The 14,705-nt window shown below is 39.1% G+C and overlaps 1 protein-coding gene across 5 annotated transcripts in view; it reads right to left on the reverse strand.

The window, feature by feature from the left end:
• The window catches only part of CMTR1 (cap methyltransferase 1), a 392,012-nt gene that overhangs the window by 79,999 nt on the left and 297,308 nt on the right, over positions 1 to 14,705 (reverse strand). The gene's annotated exons all lie outside the window — the stretch shown is intronic.

Raw genomic sequence — 14,705 nt, forward strand, 5'->3', positions numbered from 1 at the left:
ATCAAAATGGTAGAATTTAGTAAAAGTATGCAAAGAGGACCAAGTTGCTGCTTTGCAGATCTGGTCAACCGAAGCTTCATTCCTAAACGCCCAGGAAGTAGAAACTGACCTAGTAGAATGAGCTGTAATTCTCTGAGGCGGGATTTTACCCGACTCAACATAGGCAAGATGAATTAAAGATTTCAACCAAGATGCCAAAGAAATGGCAGAAGCTTTCTGGCCTTTCCTAGAACCGGAAAAGATAACAAATAGACTAGAAGTCTTACGGAAAGATTTCGTAGCTTCAACATAATATTTCAAAGCTCTAACAACATCCAAAGAATGCAATGATTTCTCCTTAGAATTCTTAGGATTAGGACATAATGAAGGAACCACAATTTCTCTACTAATGTTGTTGGAATTCACAACTTTAGGTAAAAATTCAAAAGAAGTTCGCAACACCGCCTTATCCTGATGAAAAATCAGAAAAGGAGACTCACACGAAAGAGCAGATAATTCAGAAACTCTTCCAGCAGAAGAGATGGCCAAAAGGAACAAAACTTTCCAAGAAAGTAATTTAATGTCCAATGAATGCATAGGTTCAAACGGAGGAGCTTGAAGAGCTCCCAGAACCAAATTCAAACTCCAAGGAGGAGAAATTGACTTAATGACAGGTTTTATACGAACCAAAGCTTGTACAAAACAATGAATATCAGGAAGAATAGCAATCTTTCTGTGAAAAAGAACAGAAAGAGCAGAGATTTGTCCTTTCAAAGAACTTGCGGACAAACCCTTATCTAAACCATCCTGAAGAAACTGTAAAATTCTCGGTATTCTAAAAGAATGCCAAGAAAAATGATGAGAAAGACACCAAGAAATATAAGTCTTCCAGACTCTATAATATATCTCTCGAGATACAGATTTACGAGCCTGTAACATAGTATTAATCACGGAGTCAGAGAAACCTCTATGACCAAGAATCAAGCGTTCAATCTCCATACCTTTAAATTTAAGGATTTCAGATCCGGATGGAAAAAAGGACCTTGTGACAGAAGGTCTGGTCTTAACGGAAGAGTCCATGGTTGGCAAGATGCCATCCGGACAAGATCCGCATACCAAAACCTGTGAGGCCATGCCGGAGCTATTAGCAGAACAAACGAGCATTCCCTCAGAATCTTGGAGATTACTCTTGGAAGAAGAACTAGAGGCGGAAAGATTTTGGCAGGATGATACTTCCAAGGAAGTGATAATGCATCCACTGCCTCCGCCTGAGGATCCCGGGATCTGGACAGATACCTGGGAAGTTTCTTGTTTAGATGAGAGGCCATCAGATCTATCTCTGGGAGCCCCCACATTTGAACAATCTGAAGAAATACCTCTGGGTGAAGAGACCATTCGCCCGGATGCAACGTTTGGCGACTGAGATAATCCGCTTCCCAATTGTCTACACCTGGGATATGAACCGCAGAGATTAGACAGGAGCTGGATTCCGCCCAAACCAAAATTCGAGATACTTCTTTCATAGCCAGAGGACTGTGAGTCCCTCCTTGATGATTGATGTATGCCACAGTTGTGACATTGTCTGTCTGAAAACAAATGAACGATTCTCTCTTCAGAAGAGGCCAAAACTGAAGAGCTCTGAAAACTGCACGGAGTTCCAAGATATTGATCGGTAATCTCACCTCCTGAGATTCCCAAACTCCTTGTGCCGTCAGAGATCCCCACACAGCTCCCCAACCTGTGAGACTTGCATCTGTTGAAATTACAGTCCAGGTCGGAAGAACAAAAGAAGCCCCCTGAATTAAACGAAGGTGATCTGTCCACCACGTTAGAGAGTGCCGAACAATCGGTTTTAAAGATATTAATTGATTGATCTTCGTGTAATCCCTGCACCATTGGTTCAGCATACAGAGCTGAAGAGGTCGCATGTGAAAACGAGCAAAGGGGATCGCGTCCGATGCAGCAGTCATAAGACCTAGAATTTCCATGCATAAGGCTACCGAAGGGAATGATTGAGACTGAAGGTTTCGACAGGCTGTAATCAATTTTAGACGTCTCTTGTCTGTTAAAGACAGAGTCATGGACACTGAATCTATCTGGAAACCCAGAAAGGTTACCCTTGTTTGAGGAATCAAAGAACTTTTTGGTAAATTGATCCTCCAACCATGATCTTGAAGAAACAACACAAGTCGATTCGTATGAGACTCTGCTAAATGTAAAGACTGAGCAAGTACCAAGATATCGTCCAAATAAGGAAATACCACAATACCCTGTTCTCTGATTACAGACAGAAGGGCACCGAGAATCTTTGTGAAAATTCTTGGAGCTGTAGCAAGGCCAAACGGTAGAGCCACAAATTGGTAATGCTTGTCTAGAAAAGAGAATCTCAGGAACTGATAATGATCTGGATGAATCGGAATATGCAGATATGCATCCTGTAAATCTATTGTGGACATATAATTCCCTTGCTGAACAAAAGGCAATATAGTCCTTACAGTTACCATCTTGAACGTTGGTATCCTTACATAACGATTCAATAATTTTAGATCCAGAACTGGTCTGAAGGAATTCTCCTTCTTTGGTACAATGAAGAGATTTGAATAAAACCCCATCCCCTGTTCCGGAACTGGAACTGGCATAATTACTCCAGCCAACTCTAGATCTGAAACACAATTCAGAAATGCTTGAGCTTTCACTGGATTTACTGGGACATGGGAAAGAAAAAATCTCTTTGCAGGAGGTCTCATCTTGAAACCAATTCTGTAACCTTCTGAAACAATGTTCTGAATCTAAAGATTGTGAACAGAATTGATCCAATTTCTTTGAAAAAACGTAACCTGCCCCCTACCAGCTGAACTGGAATGAGGGCCGTACCTTCATGTGAACTTAGAAGTAGGCTTTGCCTTTCTAGCAGGCTTGGATTTATTCCAGACTGGAGATGGTTTCCAAACTGAAACTGCTCCTGAGGACGAAGGATCAGGCTTTTGTTCTTTGTTGAAACGAAAGGAACGAAAACGATTGTTAGCCCTATTTTTACCTTTAGACTTTTTATCCTGTGGTAAAAAAGTTCCTTTCCCACCAGTAACAGTTGAAATAATAGAATCCAACTGAGAACCAAATAATTTGTTTCCCTGGAAAGAAATGGAAAGTAGAGTTGATTTAGAAGCCATATCAGCATTCCAGGTCTTAAGCCATAAAGCTCTTCTGGCTAAGATAGCCAGAGACATAAACCTAACATCAACTCTAATAATATCAAAAATGGCATCACAGATGAAATTATTAGCATGCTGGAGAAGAATAATAATATCATGAGAATCACGATTTGTTACTTGTTGCGCTAGAGTTTCCAACCAAAAAGTTGAAGCTGCAGCAACATCAGCCAATGATATAGCAGGTCTAAGAAGATTACCTGAACATAGATAAGCTTTTCTTAGAAAAGATTCAATTTTTCTATCTAAAGGATCCTTAAACGAGGTACCATCTGACGTAGGAATGGTAGTACGTTTAGCAAGGGTAGAAATAGCCCCATCAACTTTAGGGATTTTGTCCCAAAATTCTAATCTGTCAGGCGGAACAGGATATAATTGCTTAAAACGTTTAGAAGGAGTAAATGAATTACCCAATTTATCCCATTCCTTAGAAATTACTGCAGAAATAGCATTAGGAACAGGAAAGACTTCTGGAATAACCGCAGGAGCTTTAAAAACCTTATCCAAACGTATAGAATTAGTATCAAGAGGACTAGAATCCTCTATTTCTAAAGCAATTAGTACTTCTTTAAGTAAAGAGCGAATAAATTCCATCTTAAATAAATATGAAGATTTATCAGCATCAATCTCTGAGATAGAATCCTCTGAACCAGAAGAGTCCAAAGAATCAGAATGATGGTGTTCATTTAAAAATTCATCTGTAGAGAGAGAAGATTTAAAAGACTTTTTACGTTTACTAGAAGGAGAAATAACAGACAAAGCCTTCTTTATGGATTCAGAAACAAAATCTCTTATGTTATCAGGAACATTCTGCACCTTAGATGTTGAGGGAACTGCAACAGGCAATGGTACATCACTAAAGGAAATATTATCTGCTTTAACAAGTTTGTCATGACAATTATTACAAACAACAGCTGGAGGAATAGCTACCAAAAGTTTACAGCAGATACACTTAGCTTTGGTAGATCCAGCAGGCAGTGGTTTTCCTGTAGTATCTTCTGGCTCAGATGCAACGTGAGACATCTTGCAATATGTAAGAGAAAAAACAACATATAAAGCAAAATAGATCAAATTCCTTATAAGACAGTTTCAGGAATGGGAAAAAAATGCCAAACATCAAGCTTCTAGCAACCAGAAGCAAATGAAAAATGAGACTGAAATAATGTGGAGACAAAAGCGACGCCCATATTTTTTGGCGCCAAATAAGACGCCCACATTATTTGGCGCCTAAATGCTTTTGGCGCCAAAAATGACGCCACATCCGGAACGCCGACATTTTTGGCGCAAAATAACGTCAAAAATGACGCAACTTCCGGCGACACGTATGACGCCGGAAACAGAAAAGAATTTTTGCGCCAAAAAAGTCAGCGCCAAGAATGACGCAATAAAATGAAGCATTTTCAGCCCCCGCGAGCCTAACAGCCCACAGGGAAAAAAGTCAAATTTTTGAGGTAAGAAAAAATATGATAATTTAAAGCATAATCCCAAATATGAAACTGACTGTCTGGAAATAAGGAAAGTTGAACATTCTGAGTCAAGGCAAATAAATGTTTTAATACATATATTTAGAACTTTATAAATAAAGTGCCCAACCATAGCTTAGAGTGTCACAAAAAATAAGACTTACTTACCCCAGGACACTCATCTACATGTTTGTAGAAAGCCAAACCAGTACTGAAACGAGAATCAGTAGAGGAAATGGTAAATATAAGAGTATATCGTCGATCTGAAAAGGGAGGTAAGAGATGAATCTCTACGACCGATAACAGAGAACCTTATGAAATAGACCCCGTAGAAGGAGATCACTGCATTCAATAGGCAATACTCTCTTCACATCCCTCTGACATTCACTGCACGCTGAGAGGAAAACCGGGCTCCAACTTGCTGCGGAGCGCATATCAACGTAGAATCTAGCACAAACTTACTTCACCACCTCCCTTGGAGGCAAAGTTTGTAAAACTGATTTGTGGGTGTGGTGAGGGGTGTATTTATAGGCATTTTAAGGTTTGGGAAACTTTGCCCCTCCTGGTAGGAATGTATATCCCATACGTCACTAGCTCATGGACTCTTGTTAATTACATGAAAGAAATGTTGATTGGTAATCTCACCTCCTGAGATTCCCAAACCCCTTGTGCTGTCAGAAACCCCCATACAGCTCCCCAACCTGTCAGATTTGAATCTGATGAGATCACAGTCTAGGTTGGAGGAACAAAAAGAAGCCCCCTGAACTAAACGATGGTGATCTGTCCACCACGTCAGAGAGTGTCGAACAATCGGTTTTAAATATATTAATTGAGATATCTTTGTATAATCCCTGCACCACTGGTTCAGCATACAGAGCTGAAGAGGTTGCATGTGAAAACGAGCAAAGGGAATCGCGTCCAATGCAGCAGTCATAAGACCTAGAATTTCCATGCATAAGGCTACCGAAGGGAATGATTGAGACTGAAGGTTTCGATAAGCTGAAACTAATTTCAGACGCCTCTTGTCCGTCAGGGACAGAATCAATAACACTGAATCTATCAGGAAACCTAAAAAGGTTACCCTTGTCTGAGGAATCAAACAAACTTTTTGGTAAATTGATCCTCCAACCATGTTCTTGAAGAAACAACACTTATAAAAGACTGGAAAGGTTCTTTCTAGAGAAAATGAGCAAAGGGAATTGAATCCAATGCTGTGGCCATAAGACCTAAAACTTCTATGCATATATAGCAACTGAAGGAAATAATAGAGACTAAAAGGTACCGATAGACGGAACCCAATAACATTATCCCTTGCCTGATAGAGACAAGGACAGTGACACAAACTATCTGGAAACCTAAAAAAGGTGACCCTTGTGTGAGGAATCAAGAGCTTTAGAAAAGAAGATCCTCTAACTATGTCCTGAAGAGTAAGTGAATCATATGAGATTCCGCATCCTCAGAAAATAATCTGAATGAAAAACAGAAAAATGAAAAATATGCATTTATTGTATCTAATGAAAACAAATAATGCTATCAAAGACCATAAAAAGGCAAAATAGTTTGAATAAAACTCCAAAACCCGGTTCCTCAGAAGAAACTGGAAGAAATACCCCAGAAGATTCCAGGTCTGAGCAGCGCTTGAACCCCATGGGTGCCCAGCCATGCTTCAACAGTACCCAAAATATATAGGACAGAAACACAGTTAAAGAAAGTGTAAGCCTTGCTGGAATAAAATCAAAGAAATTTGGACAAAATAAATTTCAAAGAAGCCTTAACCTGCCCCTTACCAGCCAAGCTGGAATACGGCACGTACATCGCGAAATTAGGGAGCTGATTTCGAACTCCAATTATAGACATGTTACTTGGGAAAGAACTCAGGAATTCGTTCCTTAATAAGAACAACCAAACTAGTATAAGCTTAAAGTTTTAGTCTTAGAACTCAACCTTGAAGCCCAGAGTAACAGTTAAGAATTGAATCCAATTATAAAACAAATAATTGATTATCTTAGAACAAAGGAAATATGGATTTTTTTTTTTTTTTAAATCACAAAATTCTTCTAGCTAAAAAAGCTAAAGACATAGATTAACCCTCATTTGCGAAAATATTCAATAAAATGAAGACACAAATGAAATTATTAGCATGATAGTTCAGTTTAAAGGACCAGCCAATACAGTGGACTTGCATAATCAATAAATGCAAAACAACAAGACAAATGCAACAGCACCTAGTCTAGTAAATGTTGTCCCTTTAACAATGCTAAAATAAATCATAATCTGATACTTGATCTTAAAGTAAACAGAGAAAATGAAGCAATTGCAATATCCAAATAAATCACAGGACCAAGAAAAGTACCTGAAACTAAATAATTTTCCATAAATAAGATACAACTATCTAAAGGAAAATAAATACTATTTTGCTATAAAAGAATAAAAAACAGAGGCGCCACCATGGCCTAATATCGCCAGTACAGGTAAAATGAGCAGCAATATGAGAATGTGAATACTCACAAACATAAAGCACCCCACTGGTGCTAGTAGAGCAGACTGACACTTCTCAGTGGTTCAGCACACTGTATCCAAAGCGCAGAGACAGTCAGGAATCCTCTGACACTCCAATGTATATGTGCCTATGGATAAAGGAAAAAGCAACACGACATGGCCCAATATCATCAGGACAAGGGGAAAATAATACCAATTGCTTGCACTTAAAAGATGGTGGGCACCTGCAGGTGCAATCTCAGCAAACTGGAGCCAAAACGTCGCCCAGTAGACTTAAAACAGCAATCCTCAACAGGAACCAGGATCAACGATATAATTTATCACAGGAGGTGAAAAAAATACACACAATAGCAAGTGTATAAAAGTATAAAAAGTCTTTATTAACACAGCAACTAGCTATTGTGTGTATTTTTTTCACCTCCTGTGATAAATTATATCGTTGATCCTGGTTCCTGTTGAGGATTGCTGTTTTAAGTCTACTGGGCGACGTTTTGGCTCCAGTTTGCTGAGATTGCACCTGCAGGTGCCCACCATCTTGTAAGTGCAAGCTATTGGTATTATTTTCCCCTTGTCCTGATGATATTGGGCCATGTCGTGTTGCTTTTTCCTTTATCCATAGGCACATATACATTGGAGTGACAGAGGATTCCTGACTGTCTCTGCGCTTTGGATACAGTGTGCTGAACCACTGAGAAGTGTCAGTCTGCTCTACTAGCACCAGTGGGGTGCTTTATGTTTGTGAGTATTCACATTCTCATATTGCTGCTCATTTTACCTGTACTGGCGATATTAGGCCATGGTGGCGCCTCTGTTTTTTATTCTTTTTTAGATTCCATACCACAGGATAGCCATCCTTTGACAGAGTGCAGCCTCAAACATCTGGGAACTGTCATTACCCTGGACTCATAGACTTTCACATTATCATTATTTGGTTTTGAATTGGTTTTAATATTTTTTCCAATCTATGTATATATTCAAGTAATATATATATATAACAGAATTTATGTTTACCTGATAAATTACTTTCTCCAACGGTGTGTCCGGTCCACGGCGTCATCCTTACTTGTGGGATATTCTCTTCCCCAACAGGAAATGGCAAAGAGCCCAGCAAAGCTGGTCACATGATCCCTCCTAGGCTCCGCCTACCCCAGTCATTCGACCGACGTTAAGGAGGAATATTTGCATAGGAGAAACCATATGATACCGTGGTGACTGTAGTTAAAGAAAATAAATTATCAGACCTGATTAAAAAACCAGGGCGGGCCGTGGACCGGACACACCGTTGGAGAAAGTAATTTATCAGGTAAACATAAATTCTGTTTTCTCCAACATAGGTGTGTCCGGTCCACGGCATCATCCTTACTTGTGGGAACCAATACCAAAGCTTTAGGACACGGATGAAGGGAGGGAGCAAATCAGGTCACCTAAATGGAAGGCACCACGGCTTGCAAAACCTTTCTCCCAAAAATAGCCTCAGAAGAAGCAAAAGTATCAAACTTGTAAAATTTGGTAAAAGTGTGCAGTGAAGACCAAGTCGCTGCCCTACATATCTGATCAACAGAAGCCTCGTTCTTGAAGGCCCATGTGGAAGCCACAGCCCTAGTGGAAGGAGCTGTGATCCTTTCAGGAGGCTGCCGTCCGGCAGTCTCGTAAGCCAATCTGATGATGCTTTTAATCCAAAAGGAAAGAGAGGTAGAAGTTGCTTTTTGACCTCTCCTTTTACCAGAATAAACAACAAACAAGGAAGATGTTTGTCTAAAATCCTTTGTAGCATCTAAATAGAAATTTAGAGCGCGAACAACATCCAAATTGTGCAACAAACGTTAAACACTAAAAAACTCTAAGCCATCTCCGTGGAGATGTTGCCTGTACAACGGCAAAGAGAATGACTGGGGTAGGCGGAGCCTAGGAGGGATCATGTGACCAGCTTTGCTGGGCTCTTTGCCATTTCCTGTTGGGGAAGAGAATATCCCACAAGTAAGGATGACGCCGTGGACCGGACACACCTATGTTGGAGAAATATATATATATATATATATATATATATTCTCATATACATATATATATATATATATATCGTTTTTTACTATTATCATTATCAGCATTGTGGTTACTTACTTATGTCCACATTTTAGATTTTTTAGGGTTTTATTTATAGTTTTATTATTGTTGCTATTATCATATTTCTAGATTTAGGCCTGTTTTTTTCTGTTGAGTCATTACAAGCACTACCATATCACCTATTATATTGGAACTGAGGAAGCGCCCCCTAAGGGCGTGGTGTGTCCACTGAGTACACACCACTCTCTCCATACATACTATTTTGCTATAGAAACAATAGCATAATTAGTAGAATTAGAGATAGCCCCAATAAATTGGAGAACCCTCCAAATTGAGTTTAACTGCTGGCAAAGAATATAGTTTAAAACCTTTGAAGAAGGAATAAAAGAAAATTCTCAGCCTATTCCATTCCCTAGTATAGGGAATTGGAAAGAAAACCTCTAAAGAAATAAATAGGCAGAAATAATGTCAGCTAGTCTTAAAGAACTAGTTACCTTAATATCCAAAATAATCAACACCTTTTCAACAAAGAACAAATGTACTTTAATAATTGATAAATAATAAAAAAGTAGATTTGTTAGTGTCAATATCTGATGAAGAAAATTTCTGAAAAAAAAACATCATCAGAAAAGGATAAATCAGTATGTTGTTGGTCATTTGAAACTTCAATAATTAAAAAAGAAGTGAAAAAGACCTAAAAATTTTATTAGAAGGCATGAAGTCAGACAAAGACTTTAACATAGAATCAGAAAAATATTTCTTATAAGTCTTCTAAATATTTCTTGTAAGAAAAGAAAATATATAAAGCATAAATACTAATGGATTCCGCATGTAAAAGTATAACATAATATCTTATTACAAACCATAGCTAAAGATAAACATTTATAACATTTAAAATAAATGAACTTAGCTTTGGTAGAACTGAAACTCAGTTAAGCGTTTTTCCAGAAGTGGCTTCTGATTCAGGGTCAATCTGAGACATCTTGCAATATGTAATAGAAAAAAAACCATATAAAGCAAAATTGATCAAATTCCTTAAATGACAGTTTCAGGAATGGGAAAAAAATGCCAATGAACAAGCTTCTAGCAACCAGAAGCAATAAATAATGAGACTTAAATATTGTAGAGACAACAATGACGCTCAAATTTTTTAGCGCCAAAAAAGCCGCCCACATTATTTGGCGCCTAAATGCTTTTGGCTCCAAAAATGGCGCCACATCCGGTAACGCCGACATTTTTGGCGCAAAAACGTCAAAAAAATGAAGCAACTTCCGGCGACACGTATGACGCCGGAAATGACAAGAAAATTTTTGCGCCAAGAAAGTCCGCGCCAAGAATGACGCAATAAAATGAAGCATTTTCAGCCCCCGCGAGCCTAACAGCCCACAAAAAAAAAAAAAAGGTCAAATTTTAAGGTAAGAAAAAATTGAATTATTCATATGCATTATCCCAAATATGAAACTGACTGTCTGAAAATAAGGAACGTTGAACATCCTGAATCAAGGCAAATAAATGTTTAAACACATATATTTAGAACTTTATATAAAAGTGTCCAACCATAGCTTAGAGTGTCACAGAAAATAAGACTTACTTACCCCAGGAAACTCATCTACATGTAGTAGAAAGCCAAACCAGTACTGAAACGAGAATCAGTAGAGGAAATGGTATATATAAGAGTATATCGTCGATCTGAAAAGGGAGGTAAGAGATGAATCTCTACGACCGATAACAGAGAACCTATGAAATAGACCCCGTAGAAGGAGATCATTGAATTCAAAAAGGCAAAACTCTCTTCACATCCCTCTGACATTCACTGCACGCTGAGAGGAAAACTGGGCTCCAACCTGCTGCGGAGCGCATATCAACGTAGAATCTAGCACAAACTTACTTCACCACCTCCATAGGAGGCAAAGTTTGTAAAACTGATTTGTGGGTGTGGTGAGGGGTGTATTTATAGGCATTTTAAGGTTTGGGAAACTTTGCCCCTCCTGGTAGGAATGTATATCCCATACGTCACTAGCTCATGGACTCTTGCTAATTACATGAAAGAAATGGTAGTTTTGGCTGGAGCTTGGCCTTGACGAAGATCTTTGGGCATTACAAAGAGACGATCTGTTCTGATTTGCAGATGGATTCTGTTCTTTTGACGCAGATGTGTAATCAACCAACTAAGTCAAATCAATAGATTGGCTTGCCTTGTGCTTCCTGCTTAGCAAGACAAAAGGAAGGTAAGACAACTTCCTGTGATCTACGAAAGTAACTACTTTTGGTAAAAATTCAGGAACTGTTCTTAGAACAACACTGTCCTAATGAAAAGAGATATATGGATTCTTGACAGAAAAGGCTTGTAACCCGGACACACACCTAGAAGTGGTAATGACCAGAAAAATATGGTTTTCAAGTTTAAGAACCAAAGAGAAACCTCTCACAGTGGTTTAAATTGCGAATCCAAAAGAGCTTCAAGGACAAAAGAAAAATGCCAAGTAGGCATAAATGATCTTGTAGAAAGAATTAAATCAGTTTATTTTGTACATTTATTTCTTGAAATAGCTGAAATAGCAGACACTTGCACCTTTAAAGGGACAGTCTACTTGATTATTTTAATTGTTCAAAAATATATATAAACCAAACCCCTTTCCCCAGCTTTGCATAAATCAACATTAGTATATTAATCTACTTTATAACCTCTAAATCGCTGCCGGTTTCTAAGCCCCTACAGGTTGTCTCTTATCTCAGTGCATTTTATTAGCATTTCCCAGTCAGACAGTGCTAGTTCATGTTTGCAATATAGATTACACTGTGAGCACTCCCGTGGAGTTATGCAGGAACCAGCACTAATTGGCCAAAATGCAATTTTGTAAAAAGCACTGAGATAAGGAGGCAGTCTGCAGAGGCGTAGGTGCAAGGTAATTTACAGTGGTAAAAAGTATATTAATATAACAATGTTGGTTATGCAAGACTGGGAAATGGGTAATAAAGAGATTATCTATCTTTTTAAACTTTACAATTTTTCAAGTGGACTGTCCCTTTAAGGTCCTGGAACCCAAACCTTGTAGATAACCATCATGAAGAAATTCCAAAAGATGAAATAATTCAATATATTTTAAAGATACAGAATGCTGTGACATCCATGAGGAACATGTGTAATATACTGTGGATGCTGACATCTTTCTGGCTTAAAAACAAGGGTAACTGAAAAAAGAAAGATAGTGAGTGCGCCCAAGGCTAAAAATACTATAAAAGATCGGATTCGATAGCTTATATAATAATTACAATATTAAAATCACAATGGAAGGGGGGCGGAGCCGGCACTGAAACTGAGCGGTCGCAAGCTTGTATAGCTCCGGCTATTTCTTCCTAATAAACATATAATTGACCGCTCAGTTCAGTTCAAATTTTGAAAATAAGGTGACCAAAGGCTTAAGCAATACAGCTGGAGAGCACCGAGTCCTGAGGGCACTCCAGGACAGCGAACCTTCTCAGAATGGCGGCAAGTAACCTGGCGACACTAATCAGGCCAACAACGGAACTTCTGAGCCTTTCTTTCCTAGAGACATTACGCAGCCTTTTGAATGATCACTTTGCCAGCCTTGAAAAGAGCATTCTGATAGTGTGGGAAGGTACTGCGAGAACTGACAGGCAGCGTGATACACAGCGCACCTTACTGATGGAGTTAGAAGCCGCTCCAGGTTTAAAACTTGAGGAAGGACTGATACACTCGAGAATGGCTGAGTCAGCTCAATCCGAGCCTAAGCAGACTGTAACTGCAGCTACACTGAGAGAAATCGTTTCTGACTGGGACCCGCAGCAACAGCAGATTATGGCCAATACGGCTGTATATGATAAACAAGAAAGGCAGAGAGGAAAAAGCATGGAGTCCCCTATAAGCGTGTGTATTCCGGTGCACATAATGGCTGCGAGCCTTAATATGCAGCCTGAGCGAGTTTGGAAGGCATCATATCGGGGAGGAAAGCCGCGATCGTGTGAAATCATGCTGAATTACAGACCAACAGGCTATCCTAAGGTCATTTTCAGCCAGCTCACTAACACCCTGAGGATACCCACCGCTGCTCCGCAAGCATTAAAAAAGGGTGAAGGTTAGATCTCGGAGCATCTATGGGACTGGAGAGGGCCAAATATGGCGTCGGATTGTTACTCACGCAGTCCACAAGTTGACTTTGTTGCTGCACTCCCAGTTAGACCTATTCTATCCTTTCTGCCATGCTCCTCTGGGATGAGGTCACTATAAGGATCCTCATTAACCCAGAACTCTGACTTTCGGCAAACACAATGTCACCCTTACATTTGGATCCTCATTAACCCAGAACTCTGACTTTCGGCAAACACAATGTCACCCTTACATTTGGATCCTCATTAACCCAGAACTCTGACTTTCGGCAAACACAATGTCACCCTTACATTTGGATCCTCATTAACCCAGAACTCTGACTTTCGGCAAACACAATGTCACCCTTACATTTATTACGAGACCTAAATTTGGGAGTCAGTCATTCTTATTTTAGTGGTGCTCTTTTTGCCATCTTATATATGATTTGTTTTTCTATTTCTAGTTATAAGTTCCATCTATTTGTTTTAATTTTTGTAGACTATACAAACACTGTCTAGGTTAATATGAGGCTGATAAAAAAGTTTATATTACATGTTCTGCTATCTCATGACTATATTGCATTAACATAGCTACAACTACCCTACCTCTTTGCATAATAGCTGACAACAGCATGCTACTGATTAATTGTGCTTCTTCCCTTCCAAACTGATTTCGCACAAGAGGGATATCTGTATTCATGTATAAATATGGGAGGGTTACAGTCCTATACAAATTTTACAACAATCTAGCTTGATGGGTTCAGGGTGTTTTAGTTGAGTTTTTGTTTCTAAAATGATAGACAATAGTATTTACCATGCCTTGTTTGTAAGTGCATTGGTTCCATATGAAGGCTGTCGGTTAGGATCCAGCTGACTGCCTAAAGATCTAATATATATATATACACATTTATACTCCCTTGCACACCCTATATAGTAAATCGACACTGGGGATTGAAACAAAATGTGTTATGCTGTCCCCTGATATTTTGACTGCCCCTAAGGCTTGGGTGTCTGCGGCCGAGACCCCTGAGCCTTCTCATCTGTACCCCTATAGATGATATGGACAACATATCTATGAAAAGAAGACCAAATAGGTAGATGGGAAATGCTAGTGTCCTCCATTAGATATATCCATCAATCCTTACAGATAGCTCCAAACGTTTGCGCCTCAACAGAACCTATATACTACCATATGTAGCCTTTCATTTATACATTTCACATGTATATTTATGCAGGCTGGCCCTACATTCTATATAGTTCACCTGATAGTGCCGGAGCTGCACTACAAAACTCTTGATAGAGTTATTCATCAAGATTTTTTTTTTTCTCAGCTCTGGTAGGTCGGGTTCTACATCAACCTAATGCATGAGTAACCCTCTCTATACAT

The sequence above is a fragment of the Bombina bombina genome, chromosome 4 (assembly GCF_027579735.1).
Source record: "Bombina bombina isolate aBomBom1 chromosome 4, aBomBom1.pri, whole genome shotgun sequence".
NCBI classification, from domain to species: Eukaryota; Metazoa; Chordata; class Amphibia; order Anura; family Bombinatoridae; genus Bombina; species Bombina bombina.